Source organism: Camelus dromedarius, chromosome 7, assembly GCF_036321535.1.
Source record: "Camelus dromedarius isolate mCamDro1 chromosome 7, mCamDro1.pat, whole genome shotgun sequence".
NCBI lineage: Eukaryota > Metazoa > Chordata > Mammalia > Artiodactyla > Camelidae > Camelus > Camelus dromedarius.
In genome coordinates, this window is record NC_087442.1 from 4,238,594 (window position 1) to 4,257,361 (window position 18,768).

The 18,768-nt window shown below is 36.0% G+C and overlaps 1 protein-coding gene across 19 annotated transcripts in view; it reads left to right on the top strand.

The window, feature by feature from the left end:
* Positions 1-18,768, top strand: part of KMT2C (lysine methyltransferase 2C) — a 237,278-nt gene that overhangs the window by 43,559 nt on the left and 174,951 nt on the right. The window lies entirely within an intron of this gene.

Below are 18,768 nucleotides of genomic sequence, written 5' to 3' on the forward strand. Positions count from 1 at the left end.
AGGTATCGTGCTCCCTTAAGTGCTGTGTGTCAGTGATATCTCAATAACACTGGAAGGAAAAAAATAAAGAGGATTGAAGATTGGTTTGGGAATGCGAATAACCCTTTGGCCCTCATTCAGCTTGCAGATGCTCAGTCACAACTTTAGCTATCTGAATATAAAAGAGAACTAATGGAAATGAAGTGACACGTGATTTGCCAAATGGCTTGAGAACCGCAGGTATGGGGGGCGGGCAGGTGGTGGTGGGAGAGACGCCTCTGTGTTAGGGCAGTTGGAGAATTGTTTAAAAAGCTGGTAAATCTGAAGCCTAAAGTGGGAGGTGGAAAGGTGAACAGGGGATGTTCTAAATAAGGACAGCGAGCCCAAGGGGTTGGCTCCTTCTCATAAAAAAGAGCTATGGGTAGACCAAGATTCCCAATAAATTGATCTCTGATGGCTATTCTGAGTTGAAAGCTTATCTTCTGTCTGAATGAAGCCTGAGTGGCTTTTGGTTTCTCTGATCTGGAAAGGTTGTTTGTGTGCTCCAGAATAACTTGTTTTGCTGAAAAAGGATAATCCTGAGGGGAGCAGTGGGAGGAATAATTGGAAAGGTGGGTTGTGGCCAGTTGAAAGAAGGTCTTGAATGCCAAGCTTTAGGCACTGGGTTTTTATTTGTATGTTGTAGGCAACCTTACGGACTTTTGAGCAGGTACAGAGTGCAGGGTTAGATAGCGAGGGAGGGAGTAGGGGGACAGACGACGCCAGAGCTTCAGAGAAAACACTGAGTGAAGCATTTTGGAGGAGGGCACTGGGCATAGAAAGGGATACACTGAATGTGAAGCACTCCGTGGAGAGAGGGGGCAGAATGCGGCAACAAACTGCTGTAGGGACACAAGGAAAAGGAGTAACCAAACATTACTCAGAGCTGTTAGCCTGAGATTTTGAGAATACATGTCAAGAGAGGAAGACAATTTTATTTCTAAAAGTTATTCTAGAATAAATATAGCGTGTAAACATTTTTAAATCAAATCTTTAGATTCATGGTATGTTTAGTTTCACTTGCCACATTATTAAAATGGTGTTGTGCATTTCTTAAGATACAGAAAAGCCTCTATTGTAAAATAGAAATAGGAGAAGATGGAGGTACCATGTATGACGGTGTTCAGGAGCGTGGACAGAGTGTGCCGCTTTAGGGCAGGGCTTCCCGTCCTTGGTCCTGTTGACGTTTGGGACTGGCTAATTCCTTGCTGGGGGCTGGGCTGTGCACTGAGAGATGTTTAGCAGCATCCCTGGCCTCTACTCCAGATGTCTTCAGACATTGCCAGTTGTCCTGGTGGGTGGAGTGACAGAAATTGCCCCCCTGCTTCCCCGGTTGAGAACCGGTGCTCTAGAGGACAGAACTGGGACTAATAAACAGAAATTCCTGGCATGCCTAGAGCAGCGCCTCGCACATAGTCAGCACGCAAATATTTGTTGTAATCACATTTTGGCTTTGAATAAAAAAACCCTAAACGTGGCGACTGACTACTCAAGCTGCTCTCCCACAGAACGGGGCAGTTTCATTTTGTACTCTGGGTTATTAAACAGTTGAGGTTTTTCCTCTCGTGTGTAGTTGGTTCTGATGCTTTTTTGCTGTAAAACTTTTGGAGCTTCTCTGCTGAAATTTATTCAGACTTCTCAGCTTGGTATTTAAGTCCTTTCCATATCGTGGGTCCGACATACCCCTCAACACTTCCTTGTTCTCTTTTGAATAAGGCTGAATATTACCCCCATTTCGACCAACGTAAGCCATTCCTGCTACCTGAATTACTTTCCTCTCCTCCCTTCCCCCGTTTTCATTCCTTTCCCATTTTCTGGTCTGAAGTCTTACTTCTTCTTCTTTGTGAAGTCTTTACTATTCATGAAGTGATCTCTCTCATAGTTGAGTTGCTGTCACTGCACTTGAGGCATTCTGTTATTGCTTTCCCACGTACACATTCCTTAAGTTTGATGACTGTCTTATTCATACTTGTATCTCCATCCGGAAGTTATTGTTATATGCTGTGTGTTGATTGAAGTAGAGGCTCTGTGTCTTGTCTGGGATATTTTAGGAGGAATTCATTAATTGGGGAACAAGTTGAACAAGTCCTGCTAATATGGAGATTTTATGATGCTTCTTTAGATACACTTTTAGTCATCCATTTATGATCGAGTAGTAAATAAGTGTTTCTAAAAACTTTATCATGAAGTTTTAAACTTACGTAAAAGTAGAGATATTTTTATATTGAACCCGTGTTCCCATCGCCTACTTTTGACAGCTGTCTCCTTGTGGTCAGTCTTGTTGCATCTGTGCATCACTCCTCCCCGCTCTTCTCTCACCTCCTCTCACCTTCCTTTCCCTGTGATTTTGATTCTAGATTTCAGTTATCAGTAAATACTTCAGTATGTCACTGGGTTTTTGTTTTTTTTTTAAACATCTGTACAGTGTCTTGGGAAAACTGGTTCATCTGAAAGAATGGGAAGATGGAGTTTAGAAACTGCTCAAAAAGTGGCCTTGGAAAAAAAGTTTCATTGGTGTAGTGAGGGCCTTATTGAGGGATGAATGGGAGATGAGGAGGTGGAGAAAGGCAGTGTGTGGAGTCTCTCCAAAGCTGGTCTGGGAAGGCTGGGAAGAGTTGAGAAGAAGTTTCTTTGATTCCTTGTAAATTTTTAAAGGAGGTAAGAGACTTCGTATTCTATGTCACTGAAGTTGAAAATAGAGCACAGAAAAATTAAGATGCTGTCCCTAAAAAACCCAGGACTTCTGACTTAAATCACTAAGGAAAATAATTTATTTCAGAGGGAGGAAAGTATTCAGACTTGTTTCCTAATTAATTGGGTTGCATGGTTCATAATTATTGTTTCATGTTAACTCTTTAAGGAACATGAGTCTGGGAAGTAAATATCCTGGTATATGCAGATGTAAGTCTAGAGTTGAGTACAAAAATGAATAAATATCTGAATATCTACTTTGTACAAAGAAAGGTTCTAGCAGATTCTGGGCAGGGCAGGAAGCCCAAAAGAAAATAGGTCTGCCTTAGAGAGCATACAGTCTAGAGAGGAAACAAAAAAGTAAAAAGAAAATTGGAATAGTTAATTAATACATCACAGTTTTAGTAATAATGAAAGGCATCTGTAAAAGAGATGTCAAGGTAGGACCTAATTAATGGTACTGCCTTCGGGGAAGAGGAGATGTGTAGTCAAGGACATTTTAGAAGTCTGTAACTAAGGACTGGAGGAATCTGGGATATTTGGAGTGGAGGGGGATTTTAAGTTTTTAAATTGTGAAATTTCATATTCTTCTATATGTAATTTTATTTACAATTACATATAGTTTAGTTTCAAAAATAACAAGTTTTTGTGTACCTACCTTACAGTTTAAGAAAAAGGATATTACCCAACTTTCTTTGAAGTCCCCTAAATGCCTCTCCCTGACCACACTTCTTCTCCAGGGTAATCACGCTGAAGTTTTGTTTTTAATTGTTCCTTGGTTCTCTTTATAGTTTTTAAAAAACCACATTTGTCTGTATCCCTGTATGTGTTTAGATTTGCCTGCCTTAAAACTTTATGTTAATGGAATCATACTGTGTATACTGTGTACAGTCTTCTGTACAAACTTGCCTTTATCCTTTGGTGTGATTCATCTGTGTTCATTTTCATAACTGCAGTTTATTCATTTTCACTTCTGGATTGAGATATTTTTCCGTGTTCCATCTTGTTTTCACTCTTCCCCTTTGGTAGGTATACATTCAATATGTATTGTTTTTCTGTCTTTCCTAGAAATATTAGCATAAATATTTAAGCTGTAGCAGAATCAGTAATTCACCTTACTTCTGAACAATAGCAAGTTTAAAATGCTTTACTGCTGATCACCCAGCCTCCTGACTTACTGCTCCTCTGGTCCGTCATCTTACTGCTTTAAATATAACTCTTGTAACCCCGTAAATCAGACATTAATATTAGTCTTCTTTCATACAGTCAGTTTTGTTTAGAAATACTGGCAAGTTTACTTTTTCTTTCCTTATCGTTCTCTGATACATCTCAAATTTTCCTACTGGGAGAACTTTCCTTGTTCCTGAAACTTTAGAATTTAATTGCTTGGTGTCTTTTGGTGGTGCAAAAATCTCTGTTTTGTTTTTCCAAACAACTGCCCTCTTCTTTGAAAGATAGTTTTACTTCTGTATAGTATTCTGTGGGTGTGTATGTGGTCACAGTTTGAAATATGTTTCTTACTCTCAGTCATGATTAAAAACCATGCCAGTGCAAATGTGGTATACACATATGTCAACTTTACTGGGTACCACTGAGTGTTTTTCAGAATGACTGAACCAGTTCACACCCTCCTTATTTAGTCTAAAAGTCCCCGTTGCTTTGGTTTCTTACCACCTCTTGATATTAACAGATTTTAAACATTTCCAATATAGTAGATAAGAAATACCTTTTAATATTGTTTTAGGTTTCATTTTTCTGATTATAAAATTGAACACCTTTTCAGTCTTTTCCACTATTTTCTGACTATTCTTTGCCTTTATGTTTAGATATCTCTTCATAGCTTTAAAAACTGTGTTTTGTTTATAAATCTATTCTGATAATTTTTGTCTTTCTGCTGGAGACTTTATTTCATTTACATGTTTTATAGTTATTGATACATGTTTGGATTTCTACCACCTTATTTTATGCTTAGTATTTGTCAAATACTTTCCACCCTTTCCATGTTTGTTTTTATTTTAATTGTTTTCTACTTACAATATTTCTGTTGAGAAATTTGGTACAGTTTTGATTCTTGATACTCTGTAAATAAATTTCCCTTCCCCGTAATTTTAGTACTTTCCTTTATCCTGTCCTCCTATTTCACTGAAAAACATTGTTTTGAAAATAGTTACTAGAACACAGGGAAGATTTGTTTTTAATGGATCAATACATTAAAAAAAAAAGACTTAATTTTTTAGGTTTATAGAATTGCACAGAAAGTACAGTTCCCATATACTCCTCCCACCAAGGCACCTTATTTAAAAGTAAATTTCTGGTAAACAAAATGGATGTTAGAGTTTGTAATTATTTTTAAATTCAGGGACCTTCTGAAAAATTAATCTTTGCCTGGACTACTTCCTGTGTTTTTCTTGTCTTTATTTTGAACTGCCATTCTTAACAAATGTTTAAACTTCACAACCATCCATCATTGCAGAATTCTGTACCACTCTAAATTCTTTGATTGCAGAGTGGTAAAATGAAACAACAGTGTTAAAAATGATTTCTTCAGGTATTTCTTAGAAAATTTTATTTTTATCCATGTGGTAATCATACTTCCTCCTCACTCCAAATGTTCTGGTTACACCTATAGTTGCTACTGTATGTAATTATCAGTGGTACGTACCCCTGACTGTAGAGAGCTTACACTTATGTAGAAAGAAAGGATGATGCCAGTTTAATTGATGATGCAAGTTTTGAGCTGCTGTGATGATTACTGGCAATCTAATGGGAATATGGCTACTTTTGATTTTTCTTTGCTTTGGCTATAATGACCTTATTGCTACGTAAATTTACTTTGACAATTACTTATGTGGTTTAGTCTTTATAATTTTCTTTCAAAACCGTTGTTGACATATGAGACTAAAGAGCTTTGTTTAGGTCCTGTATTTAGGATATTTTTGGTATGGTTGTACAATTTGCACTCCTACTAGTGTCTTGTTTTCCTGTAACTTGCCTAGCTGAGGGTGTTACCACTCTTTGCTAATTTGATATGTAGAATGGTACCTCCTTGCTTTAATTTCCATTTCTAAAATTGTTCGGTTGACTGTCTCATGTTTAAAGACCATTTTATTGTGTTTAAAATGACTATTCTTTGACTTTCTATTAAGAATTTGTCCTCATAAAAATTACTGTATTAGTAGTATTTTTAAGAAAAAATATTTAATGTTATCTAGTAAGTGACTTTTTTTTGATGGCTTAAGGGTCAAATTATATTCTGACCATAGAGGAATAATACTGCGCTTGATCTTTACTGCATGTGTATATGTATGTATATGGACATAATCACATACATTAGATATAAATCAAGTTACTGAAGAAAGTGATCACAAGGATTTTTTAATTTTATTTTATAATCCGAATAATAATTGGCATAAATTTTCAGTTTCTAGATGGTCTGGGCATTATAAGGACTCAGTAATAGAATTATCAGAGGTTGAAAAGTAGGAATGGCTTTAATCACAGGGACATTTCTAACTGTTATGAATAAACTCTAAACATTATCCCTTTATTTCTCATGTGACTCCTTAAAAAGTATCATTAGGTCCATTAGCTGTATAATGGTTGGAAGGTTTACTATTTGAAGGCGATAAAAAATGATCCCTGAACTACTAGGGCATAAAAAATAAAGCTCTCTTCCAGTGGTTCCCAAGGAAAATATCTTTAAACTTCTCCCCTGATTATTAAAGTATAGATGAATATGTGCTCTTTATAAAAAACTTGTAGGGAGTGAAAAATTAAAGACCATTCCTTGGCCCTCAATTTTCCTTCATCTCTCAAGAGGAAACCACTGGTATCATTTTGGTGTGTATCATTCTAGATAGTTTGCTGCATATCTTGTTATGTGTATGCAAATAACTGCTTATAAAACATACATGCATATTTGTACATTTGTATATACTTATACAGATTCATAGGCTTATATATATTCTATAATGTACTTTTTCCCTTGTGAAACTATGTCTTGGAGATCTTTCTATTTTAGTACAAGAAGATCTGCCTCATTGTTTGTAGTGACCAGAAACTGCAGATCATTGAATGGGTAGAGCACACTTTGAACATTCCCTTGGTCAGCTTTTATGTTGTTTGTGCTGTAGTGAACATCCTTGTATGTATCTATATTTATTACCTATGTATTTATGCACATGAGGTAGGATAGATTTCTAGATGTGAAATTGATAGATCACATGTGCATATTTCATATTTGGATAGATGTTGCTAAATTGCCTTCCAGTATATGCTGTACCATTTACAACCTTGCCAGCTGTTGTGTGTGAGTCTTTGTCTCTCCTGTACTCCTGTGATCACTGAGTGTGATCTGTGCTATTCATTTTTCATTTGATTGTTTGATTTCCTTGATTACTAGGTGAGGTTGAACACTTCATGTTTTATGGATCAGTTCATTTTGTTTATGAATTTCTTGTTTGTATTCTTTGTCCCATTCCCTGTTAGGTTCGTCTCTCGTGCATGCTAAGCACATTCTCTACCACTGAGCTATTACCCTCCCCCAGAAATTTTATTTTTCCATTCAATGGGAAGCAGAAGTATAACTTGCTTATCTATGGAATGGTTAGATAGTTACCTCAATTCTAGTTATTAAATCTGTATTTTTCCTCCTGAGTTGTAGAGCCATTGTATTCATTCAACAAAGCACATACTGAGTGACTGTGAAATGTCTGGTGCTCGTAGGTGTGCAGAGTGCAGTAGTGGCTAGAACAAAATTCCAGGCCTCATGGAGATTACATTCTATTTTAAGAGCCAGATTAATAAAATAACAAATACAATGTAACATGGGACACAAAGAAGAATGAAGCAGGGAAATGGATAGCAAGTGACAGGCCCTATTTTGTGGATTTGCTGTTAAGAAAAGTCCTCTCTGAGGATGTGACATTTCAGTGGAAACCTGAATGAAAAGAAGCCTGTGAGTATCTGGGAGAGGTGTTCCAGGCAGAGGAATCAATAAATGCGAAGGCCCTGAATTGGAACATCTTAGTTGTGTTCAGGCAAGTGCGAGGATGGCGGTGTGTAAGGAGGAGAGTGATTACATATGAGATCAGAGGTAACCAGGATAGCCACATCAGGTAGGGCCTTGTAGGACATGTAAGACTTTGGATTTTAGTGTAGGTGCGATGAGAAACCATTGGAGGATTGAGAGGAAGAGAGTGACCTGATTTGACTTAATGTTTAAAAAGATCATTCAGAATTATTTGGAGAACCTCTTGGCCGGTGAGAGTGGGCACAGGGAGACCACTGATTGTGATATAGCCAGTGGGAAAGAATGTTGGCTGTGGAGCTAGACCTGTAAATTTGAGGTATCCATTATCTTCATTTTGTTCATCTGTAAAATAGAGATGGTAATAGAACAGTGCCTCTTACATACTAAATGCTCAATAAAGGTTAGTTGTATGATTCCCAGTTGTAATAGTAACAAAAAGAATGATGCTGACATTAGGCTTTTAGCTGTTGCCCCTGGTGAGAAGTTTGCACATTTGGAATACAGGTTTCTCCTGCTATCTGAAGAGAGTGTTCTTATGAAACCTTTTGTAAGCCAAAATGGCATAAAGCAAAGAAGTAGTTACCTTTATTTGGATAAAAGTGAAAATCCTCTTCATATTTCTTTTGGTTAGTTGAAACAGGTAGTAATATAGGTCTCTTGTAAAAACAAAGTGGCGTTAAGTGAGCTTTTGAAAAGTGCGAGATACCTGGATGTCTTGAAGGTAGTGCTGATTGGATATTTGGCATATGAGAGCAGGGGATCTAAAGTTACAGAGCTGAGCTACTCAGGTGATGGGTACCACTGTTGACTGAGGTGAGAAACATTGGAACAAACAAATTTCAGAGGGGAGGGTATGGAATCAAATTTTGCTTTTGATATGTTAACTTAAAGATGCTTATTTGACACCAAGTGGCGATGTTGAGCAGACAGTTACAATTCAGTGGAGAGGTAGGGAATGGAGGAACTTAGGAGTTAACAGAATATATGCAAAGGAAGTGGTTGAGGTTGCACAGGGAAGAAGCCTTTGTATGTAGAGAAGAGGTTTAATGACAAAGTCCTGGACACGCTACCATTTAGAGGTCAATAAAGAGGAAGAGGAACCAGCAAAGAAAGTGAGAAGGAGCAGCCAGTGTGGTAGGAGAATTAGGAGTGTTATGTCCGAGAAGCTGTGGAGAAAATGATCACAGGTCTTAGGCGCGTCTGACAGATTGAGGATTGCCCACTGGAATTGGCAAGTTGTAGGTCCTTGGTAGACTAATTAGGTAATTTATTGATCAAAGCAAGACACCTTTGAATGTGACAGGAGCACAATCATTATGTGAGTATGACAGACCTAAACTGATGCTGTCCTGGCAAACCCAGTTGTATGCCACCCTGCGGATGAGTCACGTTGATCCCGGCCGTTTCAGTGGGATGTGGGGAAGGACATTCAGACAGAGAACATGGAGCTGAAGTGGAGAACAGGGTACAGAACTGTTTCAAGGAGTGTTGTTATGGGGGTGGTGCAGAGAAGGAGCAGCAGCTGGGAGAGGATGTGGAGTCCAGAGAGGGTTTTCTTTTTTTTTAGAAGATTGTTGCAATAAATTTGTATACTGATGGGGTTGATTTTCAGAGTTGGAAAGATTGGTAGGTAATCTAGGAGAGGAAATGGACAACTAACTGTAGGTGCAAAGCTCATGAACAGGAAAGTGGATGTGATCAGGAGCACAGGTAGAGGGATTGGTGTCAGCTAGGCACACAGGTAGTCTGTGTAATAGGAGGCAAGGTAGAGTATATGGGGAAAAATTCAGGAAAATTGGAGGATTTGGTAGAGGAGGATATGGAAACTCTTCTGACTACCTCTGTTTTTCCATTGAAATAAGCAAATTCTATCAACTGAAGGGTGGGGAATGGAGAGAGTCTTAAATGTTTGAAGACAAGGAAGTATGAAATAAATAACTACGGGAACTGGAGAGTAAACTGATGAAATGGAGCTTGCTGGACAGCAGTGAGGGCTGCTTGAGGTGTGAGGTTAGACGTACAGAGTGAAACCAGCAGCTTGGCTGTCTTTTTCCCTCAGCTTGAATTCATGGGCCAGAATGGGTAGCGGTTTTGCCAGGCAGATATAATGGAATGAAATGAAGGCAGAAAATATTGAAGGTCTGTGTAACTGAATGATAATCATTGCTGACCATGGGATCCAAGCTGGAAGAGGACATAATAAAGATGGGGGCGAGGAGAGGGTCACAGTGATGACAGCTAACAGTGAGTTCCTGCCGGGGAGCTGGCATTGAAGGGGCTGTACGTTTAATCCTCAAAGTAATCCTGAGGGGGTAGTGCTTTTATACCACTTTACAGATGAGGAGATTGAGGTCCTGAGTTTAAACAAATCATACAGCTGATGATTAACCTTTTAATCTAGGCAGCCTGGCTCTCCATGCTTCTAACTGCTGCATTACAGCCACCTCTTAGCTAGACCCTGAGAAGTGGTAGGGAGATGAGCTGGCAGATCTTGTAAGGTTGAAGAATCACGGGAATGAGGTCCTAGAGGGATTAAAGCTGCTGCGAACATGGGTATACAAACACCTGTTCATGGTCCCTGCTTTCAACCTCCTGTTTTTCTGAGAGTGTGAGTTAATGGATGCTGGTCCAGTGGAGTGAAATCTGAGACGCTTAGGGGAGAGATGGACTTGAGCTTGTACGATGTTTTCCTTTGCCTACTTTGATGTGTAAGGGGCCAAGTAATGGAGTTCTGACTAAAGTTATGATTTTTGGTAGCAAATATAGGCACTAGCCCTAGACAGCTAGCTCCCCCATCCCCTGTAATTTTTTTTTTAATTGAAATTGAGGAGAAGCAGACCTCAGCAGGGGTGTTCCTGGGTCTTCTCCCCAGTATGTTGGCCTCACTACAGTTTGGCTCTAAAAGTGACTTTGGGTAAGTTACTTAACCTTTCTTAATTTTAATTTGGTTATCTGTAAAATGGGAACAATAATGCCTACTTGAGCAGGATAGTTAAGAGGATTCAGTGAGAGTAATGTGTTTTAAGGGGTTTTTTTTGTGATAGGAGTTTGCTTCATTTTTTTTGAAGCTATGTTGTTAGGTACATAAACATTTAGAATTAGAATTATGTGTTGTTGGTGAATTGACCCTTTTATCAATATTTAATGTCCTTCTTTTCCCCTGTTTTTTTTTTTTTGAGTCTGCTGTGTATGATAGTAGCATATCCATTCAAGCATAATTTTGGTTAGTGTTTCATGGTATGTCCGTTTCCTTAAATATGTCATTTTATTTGATTTCAGTTTTATGTAAACAGCATATAGTTAGGTCATGTTTTTTATTCTATTGTGGCAATCTCTATTTTAATTGGAGTGTTTGACCACTTATGTTTAATGCAATTGTTAATTTGCTTTGATTTAGGACCACCATGTGTTATTTATTTCTGGTGAACCTTTTATTTTGGTTTTTGTAAATTTTATTTCTAAAATTTCCACTTGGTTCTTTGTATCTTTTCTTTCCTTGCTGATACTTTCTGTTTTAAGAGTGTCCAAAATTGCTCATTTGAAAATTTTACAGTAGCTGCTTTAAAGTGCTCGTCAGATAATTCCAACCTCGTGTCATTTTATCATTGGCTTTTCTTTTGCTCATTGTATTTTTTCATGTGATTTGATATTTTTGTAGTTCTTTGAGTATCAAGTAATTTTAGATTGGTTTCTGAACATTTTGAGTATTATAAAACTCTGGTTTCTAAATGTTTTATGGAGAATGTTGGTATTTTTGATTTAGCTGGCACTTGGCTCTGTAGGCATAAGCTACAGGTTTCAGCCAGCCTTCTGTGGGCTGTAGTGAGGTCAGTTAGCTTTGAAAGCCTTTGCAGGGCTGTTTGTATCTGTACTGTGTGTGCAGTACCAAGTGTTCAGTCTGGGGCCTGGCCAGAGGTCTGTTAGCTCAGTTCTGAAAGGTTTTGTTATACTAATTAGGATCAGGTCCAGCTGTGAGCAGGTTGTCATTGGTCAGTTTAAGCCAGCCCTCTTGCTGCACCTCAGCACTCGTGTGTTTCAGACTTCTTTGAGTTCAGGCCAGGGGATACTGGAGAGGTAAAAATAGGAGTAAACTTAGTGATACTTTGCTAGTACTTTGAGTTTTGATGTCTATTACTGAACAACCTGCTGTTATATGTTTTTAAGGAAACTCAAATAGTAGTTTAATGTATTATTTACATGTTTTACACTTGCATTCAGTAAGAGAAAAAGTTTGGCATATATTCCTCCATCTTATTTAGAACTAGAACCCCTTGATAATCTTCTGTTTGGGATTTTTATGTGTGTTTTTAAAGTGAAAATAGGCTGTGATTTTATTTTCTTTTATTACTTTAGTTTTGATTTGGTATAACAGTTGTAATATTTACAAAAAATGGTTGGTAGAGTCTTCCTTTTTTATTCTCTAGAACAGGTCTGTGTTTAAGACATACGAATATTGGTTTTACATGTCTTTGATTTTGCTGTCAGTGTAATGTTAGCCTCGTCGAGTAAGTTGGAAAGTACACCTACCACCACTACTTACTGAAGATAGTGTAGAGTTCGTATTATTTCTTTAAAAAAAGTTGGATAGAGTTCATCAGTAAAGCTTTCTGGGATTTTCCTTGTATGAAGGTTTATATTTACAAATTCAAGTTTTGAAATAGACATTGGGTTATGCAAATTTTTTATTTCTATTCTTAAGTCATTTTTGGTAATTTGTCCCTCGCAAAGATTTTGGTCCATTTAATCTAAGTTGCTAATGTATTGACATAAAATTATTTTTAATATTTTCTCATCCTTTTAATGTTTGTAGTCTTTCTGGTAATAACCCCTCTTTTAATATTTCTGTTGATAGTTTTGTTTTTCTTTTTCCTTTTCTCTTGTCATTTTTGTTGGAGAGTCATTTTATTCTTCCAAAGAACTGTCTTTTGGTTTTATTGATTTTTAAAAACTTCTCAATTATTACTGTGTTTGTGTATCATTGATTTCTGCTCTTTATTATTTCTTCCCTTCTTATTACAGGCTTGATTTCACTTTCATTTCTTAAATTTCTTAGAAGTGGAGACCTGATTACAGTTAGAGTTGAGATCTGTCTTTTTTTCTGATACAATTATTTTTTACTGTTTATTTTTACTATGGTTGATTCAATATTACATAAGTTTCAGGTGTAAAACATGGTGACTGACAATTGATTCAGTTTTTAAAGATTATATTACATTTATAGTTTTAATAAAATATAGGCTATCTTCTTTGTTGTACTATGTACCCTTGTAGCTTATTTATTTTATACATAGTAGTTTGTACCTCTTAATCCCTTACTCCCGTCTTGCCTCTTATATAACTATTTAAAACTAAATTTCCTTGCATTCACTACATACCTGAATCTTACAAATTTTGCAATGTGTGCTTTAATTTGCATTTAGTTCAAGCTATTTTAAAATTTCCTTGTCATTTTTTTCTTGACTAATGGGATATTTAAAATTGTTCTTTTATTTTTTACTGAATATTTGAGGTGATTGCATATATCTTTTTTGTTTGTTTCCAGGACAGAGAACATGTTCTGTGTGATTTCAGTCTTTTAAAATTTGTACACAGGGGACTATAGTCAACAAAGGAACTATATTCAATATCTTGTAATAGCCTATAATGGAAAAGAATATGAAAAGGAATATACATATGTATATATGCATAACTGAATCACAATGTTGTACACCAGAAATTACAATACTTCAATTAAATACTATACTTCAATTAAAAAAATTTTGTTGAACTTTGTTTTAACTTCTGTAATATGGCTTATTCTTGGGATCGTATGCTTGAAAAGAGTAGAAATGCTGTTGCCATTAGGTGGGGTGTTTGTTCCATAAACGTCAGTTAGCTCCATGTCATTGGTAGTAGTCTTTAAGTCTTCTTTTTACTGAGTTTTGTGTGTACCTATATCAGTTATTGAGCTGGGTGTTGCAATATCCAAGTATAATTGTGGATTTGAACATTACTCCTTTCAATTATTCTGTCTTTTGAAGTGTTGCATTGGGTACATACATATTTAGGACTAATATTTCCTTAATGTATCGACACTTGACCATTATGAAATGTCCATTTTTAGTTCTTGCAATATTCTTTACTTCAAGTTTACTTTTTTTAATAATATAGTCCCTGTAGCTTTCTTTTAGTGTTGTCACATTATATCTTTCTGTCTCTGTTCTATAAATGTCTTTATATTTAAAGTGTGTATTTTATAGACTTTTTAGTGGAGGTGCTGGAGACTGAACTCAAGACCTTGAGAATGCTAAGCACACACTCTACCGCTAAGCCATACCCTCCCCCCGTCTTTGCTTTTTAATTGTAGTGTTAAGACCATTTACACTCAACATAATTATTGATGTGGGTAAGTTTAAATCTACTTGTGCTTTGTTTTGTATTTGTTCTTTCTCAGTCCCTTTTTTTTGTTCCCTTTTATTCATTTCCTTCCTTTTTGGAGTTAATTGTATATTTTTAAGGATTCTGTTTCATCTTTATTTGACTAATAAGCTAAGCATGCACATGTGTGTATACAATGGAGTAGCTCTAGGATTTACCTTATGTATTTTTAATTCATCAGAATCTACCTTCAGGTAACATTTTATCACTTGAAATGTAATGTAAGACCCATACATCAGTATATTTTCACTTTTACCCTCCTGTGTTTTGAACCATTTGTTGCCATACATCAAAATTTCATATATATTATGAAGCCCACAATAAATTATTTTTGCTTTGAACAGTGAGTTAGTTTTTAAAGAGATTTAAAAATAAGCCTTTTATATTTACTCATGTATTTACCATTTCCATCATTCTTTATTCCTTCACATACAGGAATTTTGATCCAAGTTTTTATTGAGTATCATTTTCCTTTTTTTTCTGAAGAATTTCCTCAACGTATCTTGAAATGAAGGTTTTTTTTAGTGAAGAATTTGTTCAGCATTTGTTTGAAAAAGTTTTTAACATTACTATTATTTTTGAAGGCTAGTTTCTGCTGTATGTTTTATTCAAGGTTTATTATTTTTAAAAATTTTCCTCTAATCCTTTTTAAGTATGTTGTTTCACTGTCTTCTGGCTTACATAGTTTCAGATGAAAAGCTTGCAGTCATTCTTATTTTTGTTACTCTGTAAACTGTATTTTTTGGGGGGCTGATTTTAAGACTTTATTACTCTTTTTTTGGCAAATTGACTATAAAATGCCTTATCGACTTGTGTGTGTGTGTGTGTGTGTGTGTGTGTGGTTTTGTTGTGTTTCTTGTATCTGTGGGGTTTTAATTATACAATTTGCAAGACTTATAGCTGTTACCTCACTAAACATTTTTTCTGAACCCTTCGCTCCAACTCCAGCCTCACACGTATCAGACTGGTTATTATTGTCCCACAGGACACTGCAGCTGTGTTTATCTTTTTTCCACTTTGTCCTTTATTTTGGATAGAGTTTCTTTTTTCCCCTGTGTCTTTAAGGTCAGTCATCTTTTCTTTTGCAATTTCTAATCATGTTAAATCTTTCAAAGTGAAAGTTTCATTTGATGTCATCTTTTGATGTTACTTCTATTCCATTTTCTTAACATTTTAAATTATCTTTCATTATTATTCTCATATTCATGTTTTCCATATTCAATAAACATGAGGCATATTGATAATAGCTGGTTTAATGGCCATGCCTGTCCCTTCCATCAGCTCTATTGTTTCTTTTCCTTGATTTTTCTTCTGGTTGTGACTCATTTTCTGGCTGCTTGGTGTATCTTGTAAGTTTTTATTGGATGCCACACATTGTGGGGTTTTTTGTTGTTGCTTAAAGCTAGATTTTGTTGCTTAATACTTTAACAAGTGTTAAACTTTTTTTTTTTTTTTTTTTTGCTACCAGTTAACTGTGTATCGCTTTGATTCCGTTGAGACTTTTGTAAGCTCTTGCATGGGTTGTCTAGGCATTTGTTCTAGGCTTCATTTAGCCCTATTCCTAAAGGCATGTTCCGCTCTAGTTTCTGTGAATATGTTATGTAGTCATTGAGGTCTTGGCATTCTCGCTAGAGGGCACACAGTTGATTCCTGGCTCTCCGGGAGCTCTGGGACTTGTTCCTATTGCAGCTCTTCTGAAATTGTTCTTTCTTTGGAAGCTGTTCCTGTTCAGCCTCGTGGGATTTTACACCACAGCTATACAGATTGGTATTCAGATAAAAACTCGAGGGTACCCTTATGCAGATTCCTGGAGCCCTTTCCGTGCCCAGCTCCCTCCTGTTGTGTACTCTGTTCCACAGATTCTAGCCGCCTCCAGTTCCTGAACTCATGATTTCTTTCTGCTCATTTCGGCACAATGGCCTTCCCTCTCTGTGCTACAGTTTGGAAATTAACTACATACAGGAAGCCTTTGCGATGGTAGGGTTCACCTTGTTTCCTTTCTTTCAGGGATTGCGGTCATGTCCCTGCCTGTTTTCTAGTGTCTCATACTGGCGTTTCTTATATTTTGTCTGATTTTCTAGTTGTTCATGACTAAAGGTAATTTTAAACCTTGTTCCCATGTGGCTTTAGGTAGAAGCCTTCTATGTTATTTTAGGAACTCAAATTAGTTTTAATTTACAAGATTAACAAAGAACATTGAATTTTTGGTGGAAAATTTTCTCCAGTAAAGTTAGTAGTAATATTTTACTTCATATTTCTTTGCAACAAAATGAAACAAAGGAAACTAAAATGAAAGGGTTAGGAGATAGAAAGGAAAATAGAAGAAAGAAGAAAAAAACCAAAGAAAGATTAAAATAATCTTTGTGTTATCATTTACAATTAGACTTCGAAGTTCTATTTAAAACCAAAACTGAGAACATCTGAATACAATATGGAAATATAAAACACATTCATCTGTTTTACCATTTAAGTATGGAAATTGGCAACTGACGTGGTTTGACAGTATGACCATCATTTTTTGCATTCAGAAAAAACAAGTTCAGTGTTTGATTAGTGAGAACGATCACATACCAAAAGCCAATGAGCAGCAATAAAAAGACATGAATGAAATATGGGAAATTTAAAGGTGGCATGATGTTTGTAAGTTGATCCATTGGCTAGAATGAATAAAATTCTGATGAACTGATGAATATAAAACACATGTTTTATTGGTGCCAAAATCGAGAATAGGAGAAATCAGAAGAAGAAAAAAAGCAAAGCAAAAATTAAAATTTATTTTTAACTAATAAATACCACAATGCAGACAACCAACATATTGAGATATTAACTAGATAAAACAAGTTTGAAATAAAGCCGGTTGTGCCCCCCAGAATAATGGCTAGTGATGGTCAGGGCAGTGGAGAGAGAAACTTAGAATAGAGCAGAACATTGGCTTGGAAGATTAAGCGACAAAGCCAGCTAAGCCATGTGTGTTTCAGTTTCTTTAACAGCGAGTGTACATAATTATGAAGGATATAAAGGAAAGTTGAAAAGTAAATTCTACCTCCATAATACCTTGTGAATTAATTTCTTATCCTCGTCCAACTGTAGCAGTCATGTTGGGATTATTTCAAGAATTTCCTGTCTTCTTGTATCTAGCTGTTAAACTGGTCAACAAGTTTTTAAACTAGCTGCCGCCCCCCCTTTAAAAAAATTTCTTAGACCTCATATCTCCTTGCTGCTCCTCTGTCACTCTGCTCCAGCTACGGTGTGCCCTTGCTGCCCGACCATCACTTCACAGACTCTTTTCTTAAGAATTTGTGTTGTGGTTCCTTCCACTGCAGCGCTCTTCCTTCAGATATCTGCATGATTTGGTTCCTCTTCTACTTCACATCTCTGCAGAAGCATCTCCTTACTCAGATAGAATTTTATTGTATAAACTTTGTTTTTTAAATGTCTTATTTAAAAAGGTAGCTAGTCCTTCATTATCTGCCTTATTTTTACTGTAGCATTTTCTTGATATTATATGTGTTTTATGAGTAACAAACATTCACTAGAATGTAGTTTAGCGAAGGCAGGGATTTGTTTTGTTTGCCTCTGTATCCTTCATTTTAACAGAGCCAGACACAAAGAGGATTGATCGAATCATCTAATGATGCTTTTTAAATGTGTTGTCCAAATATTTGCTTAAAATGCTTTTAATATAATGCTTTGTCCATCAGTGTCTGAGAGTGGGATGTTACTTCTCCCATAACGATTGTAAAACTATCAATTTCTCTTCGTGCTGTAAATGTTTGTTTTATGTGATTTGAAGTTCTGTTGAATTGTATTATACTGGTAAATTATTGTTTTCATCATTAAATAATGACAGCAAAGTTTGAGTCATTTATATTTGCAGTAGAAACTCATATTTGTGTTTATTTTTTAATCTTTTAATTTTATGTTCTATTTATTATGTATTTTTCTCGCTTTCTGCCTGCTGTTGAACTGGTCAAACTTCCCTCATTCTTTCTCCTCTGATAGTTCTAAAGTTTTCTTTTAAATTAAACATGGCTACTTGGACTTTATAAAGATAATCTCTCCCTTTTTCCATGAACAGTAAAATAGACCTTAGCCTTAATCACTCTTTCCGTCGCGTTTTTGGTTCTGCCTCCTTTCCCCCTTTCCCTCGTGAATGACGCTGTTGTGGCTGTTCGACTTGATGTGTTACACTGGCAGATTTCTACTGTTAAATCATACTTGCATGCTGATTATGTTTACTAAGTTTAAATAATTTTTTCATCCATAGTTTTTGGATATGTTAGGATTTTGGTTCGGATACTCCTTTTTAATTTTGCGGGGAGCAGGGTCGACTTTTTGACAGTTTGAAGTAGTTTTCTTATAAAACCATTTGGACTTATTATAATCATCATTAAGAAATTCTTATATCTTTTTTTATTGGTTTTGATTGATTAATATCCTTTTCTAAAAAAAGATTGAAAGGGTTTCCTATTGTTTAAAATAGCCTTAAATTTTTCCCCCGTATTATTGTCCTTTATTTCTTATTGCTTTCTATTCTTTCAGTGTTTTTCAACTAAATACTGAGTTCATTTGTATTTTTTCTTTTTAAGTAATGAAATAATTTAAAGCTC